Source organism: Fukomys damarensis, unplaced genomic scaffold (assembly GCF_012274545.1).
Source record: "Fukomys damarensis isolate Sample0158 unplaced genomic scaffold, DMR_v1.0_HiC HiC_scaffold_38, whole genome shotgun sequence".
Lineage (NCBI taxonomy): Eukaryota > Metazoa > Chordata > Mammalia > Rodentia > Bathyergidae > Fukomys > Fukomys damarensis.
This window is the reverse complement of record NW_022900950.1, coordinates 12146098-12150546: the sequence shown is the minus strand read 5'-3', so window position 1 is coordinate 12150546 and position 4449 is coordinate 12146098. Positions and strand designations below refer to the sequence as shown.

The 4449-nt window shown below is 40.4% G+C and overlaps 1 protein-coding gene across 3 annotated transcripts in view; it reads right to left on the bottom strand.

Moving 5' to 3' along the window:
* Positions 1-4449, bottom strand: part of Naa15 (N-alpha-acetyltransferase 15, NatA auxiliary subunit) — an 83685-nt gene that overhangs the window by 66933 nt on the left and 12303 nt on the right. The window lies entirely within an intron of this gene.

Sequence of the window (4449 nt, the reverse complement as noted above, 5' to 3'; positions counted from 1 at the left end):
AAAAAAAAAAAAAAAAAACTAGTGGGCAACCCACTCTGGACACCTCCTCTCTCTCAGGAGCTATTCTTATTCCCCATTCCTGTTCCCCAATAAATTTTCCTACTCTTAGCCTCAGTCGTTCCTTAGAATTCTTCAACTTCAGAGAACATGAACTCTGGGTATCTGACAACTAGCATGTTGGGAATTACCATCTATCCTCCCTACATCACTGGGACGAGTTCCACACTAAGACCCTTCAAAGAGATCATCTTATATCTCTGAGAAATAACAAATTGCCTATATATCCACTTGGGAAAAACTAGATGTGGCCACCCCTCAATAGCCTAACATATAAGGCTGTATTTCAATTATATCTTTACTATGAGGGACAAAACAAATGGTCAAAATGGTCAGAGGTGCCCCATATTCCAGCCTTTGTGGTCCTCTCCTGAGGGCTGATCCGTACCCTAGAAGTCATAATCTCTCAGGAACTGATGCTGTAGAAGACTCCCTCCTGTCAGTTCTTACTTTCCAGACTCCCTCCTCAGAAGTCCAGGTCAGTCAGTAGTACCCTCAGGAGATAAAAGGCCATCTCCTGAGTCCACCCCATACTAGGTCTGTATCTACTTATCATACCGCTCTGAGTCACTCCCTTCCCTCCATTCAACTGGAAACACCACCTTAATGGTTATCCACTGTCTTGGAAGAGGTACAGAACAAAATAACAACAGCCTAAGAGGTCACCATGCCTAGGTGGCATGACTCTGATACCAGAGAAGAGGCAGTGGGAGGCTCCTAGAGTCAGAGATGTCTGTCCCTTAAATGCTGGAGGCCACAGTTGTCTTTTGACCTTTTTCTCTCTTGCTGTTCCTGCTGCTACTGTCCCGGATCTTCAATAAATGTAGCTCCTTACTACGTACTACAGTGTGTATGCCTGGCAATTCTTTCCTTGTGGTACACAAGAACCTGAACTATTTTAGGCCCAGTCAACTAAAAGAGGAGCCAAGGCTGAGCCCCTGACTGAAACCTAAATCATGCTTGAGTCTCCCTGACCTGCCCTCTGCCTTTTCACTTATCAAACACACAGTCAAAGCTATTTGGAGTATATAAATTATGTGAAAGAATGCTTTAGAAAATACAAAGAACTGAGAGGCACAGGTTTCTTCCTACAAGTGTACAGTCTAAAGCAGGGGCGGTAAACCTTTGGCATGTGTCTGCAGTGGGCCGTTTGTACCACTGAAAGATCTAAATGATTCATCATCACAGGTCTAGAAGGAGGCAAAGCTAATAAAAGTATTAGCACTAAGCCAGGAGTGGTGGTACATGCCCACCTAGTACTCTGGCAGGAAGATGCCAAGTCTGAGTCCAACCTGGGCAACTCAGTGATTTATCGAGATCCAATCTCAAAAAACAAAACAAAACAAAACAAACCACCTGGTAATAATAATTAAGAAAGACCACTGAGGTAATATAAAGGGACTTTAAATGTCATCTGAAGCAAGCAGTCACACACAGCTAAGTCTGGTGCTAGTACACTATTTAAAAACAAGCTTGTTTTGTTCTTTGTGGTGCTGGGGATTGAACCCACAGCCTTGTTCCTGCTAGGCAAGCACTCTACAACCAAGGTACTCTCCTAGCCTCCAATTTTGTTGTTTGTTTTTGGACACAGGGTCTATGTAGTTGAGACTGACCTCAAAACTCACTATGTAGCCCAGGCTGGTCTCAAACTCACAGCAATCCTCCTGCCTCAGCCTCCCGAGTGCTGGGATTACAGGCGTGCACTACCATGCCTGGCTAAAATTTTTTAAATAAGCAGATCCAAACTCCTTCTCCCTTTAAATCAGTACTCCAGCTCTGTAACAGTTTAGTTTCTAAGATCTTCCCTCCTCCCTAATTCAAGCTAAACATCTTTGTTCAGTTAGCTGTTCCTTACATGAAAGGTTCTTCCTTCACATTCTGGATCACTCTCTAAGGTTCATACCACATTGTTTCCACACTTCCTATATATTTTTCAAACCAGTAAAATCTCAAAAAACAAACTGAAGAGCTGAAATAGTTGCTAAATTTTTACTTTCCAAAACAAATAATTTTTAAAAATCAGTATTTCACAAAACAAAGACATCTTATTATCTAAAAAAGGAATAAAACAAAAAATGTCTGTGGAAATTTTATGTTTTTGAGGAGTACTGACATTAAGGAAACACTGGTCTAATCAGGAAGTTTTGGAACCAAAAACAAAATTCACAGATATAATCTTTCCAGCAGCAGAACTGAGCATAATAATCACCATCTGCTTTCTATATACTATACTTCTGCTAATGTATAATAAAATGTAGATTTCTTTTTTCCCCCCTCCAGCATGAAATTATGTCATTAAAAAAAAAAGATGAGGCCAGGGATTTAGCTCAGTGGTTCCTTCACTTGCCTTGCAAGCGCAAGGTCCTGAGTTTGATCCCTGGTACCAAAAATGGGGGGAGTATACAGTATTTCTACTTAATACTGTATAAACAGACCTCTGCAAAACTCCAAGTATAAACATGATTGAAAGTCAGCTGTATAACAGAACTTCATAATTATTTCAATGATAAATTATCCTTAGAAAAGAATGGGACGATCATGATGAGAGAGAAACAGAAATATAACCTATTACTCAATTATATAAAATCTGGATTATAAATTATTTTAAAGGCTGGGCGTGGTGGCACACACCTGTAATCCCAGCACTTAGGAGGCTGAGGCAGGAGTTCATCACTGTGAGTTCGAGAACAGCCTGGGCTACATAGTAAATTCCAGGTCAGTCTCAACAACATAGTAAGATCCTGTCTCAAAAAATCCAAAAAAAAAAAAAAAAAAAAAAAGTTATTTTAAAGCCAGCACTATTATTTTCTTTGTGGGGGGGATTGGTACCGAGGATCGAACTCGGGTCCTTGTGTTCACAAGGCAGGCGGCAGAACCACTGAACTAAATCTCCAGGCCAGCACTATTATTTTCAAGCAGAACACATAAAAAGATGAAGTTCTAATTTTTTTTGTTTGTTTTGTTTTGTTTTTTTGAGACAGGGTCTCGCTATGTAATTGAGACTGACCTGGAACTCACTATGTAGCCCAGGCTGGTCTCCAACTCACAGCAATCCTCCTGCCTCAGCCTCCCAAGTGCTGGGATTACAGGCGTGCACCACCACACCCAGATGAAGTTCTAATTTCTAAACATTCCATAAATCCTCATAAAACCAAAGAGTCCTAGAAAGAGAGAAAAAAAAAAATCAGCCATCACTGATACCATAACACAATGAGATGAAAAGTAATTAAAAATTCCAATTCACATCTAAGTGCATAAACATCCAAAACAAGAAGTTCTGGTGACAAATGTCCAGAGAGCAATACAACCCAGTCCTGGAGGTGACTGCATACTGTACATGCACCACCTAAAAGTCACTCTCTGAGAGGAAGTGCCAACAGCAGATCCAAAACATGATAATGTGAGCAGTGGCAATTGGGGAGGCAAAAAGAAAGGACTCAGAAAATTCTGTGAGATCAAAGGTGACAGTTTTAGCAAGCTACTGGGAGAGAGGGGGGCACCTCAGAAGTGTCACATGGAGGTGATGGTGAAGAAGGGAAAGTAGGAAGTGACCTGAAGACAAAAGCTCTACTAAAAAAAGACCAAGCTATTGGGAGGAGAGATTCATTTTAAAAACAGAGTCTATGACACCAACAAATAAGAATGCTGAACTAAGAGACTGATGAAACTACCCAAATCTCACACCCAACTTAAGATTGCCTTTTGTTGCTCAAGTAAAAGTGAAGCACAAATCAGAAGAATAGAAAAAAATGACCTAGTATACACATAACATTACTTACGAGGAATAAAAAATAAAAAACCCACTGGAACACAGAAACAAGAGAACCTAGCAATAACGGAGGAAAGATGGAATGTAATACTCTCACAAATTATACTTAAATAAGAAATACAGACTAAAAAAGGAAACCTCAAGCAGAAACTCAAAACTTGATTGACAAATAATAGGAACATGTAAAACAGGAACAGGTTCCAGCTGGGGATTTAGCTCAATGGTTCCGCCGCCTGTTTTGCAAGCCCAAGGATCCAAGTTCGATCCCCAGTACCCCCCCCAAAAAACCAGGAACAGGTTGAATTTCAATTAAGATAAACTACACGATGCCCTACAGAGATCAGATGTGATGAAAAGAAATAGAGGTGAAAAAAAACCAAAGAATAATGGATTTAGAAGAGAGGCAAAGTAGATCCCACAGGCAAAGAACACTGAAAAAGGAAACAGTAAGCCTGGCACGCGGCACACATCTGTAATCTCTGCATTCTTGGACTTAAGAAGCAAGAGAAATCACAGGTCAGAACCCAACCTGAGCAAGTTAGTGAGATCTCTCAAAATCGTAATTGTTTTTAAGAGCTGGGGATGCAAGTCAATCCCTAGTGCCACAAAAAAAAAAAAAAAAA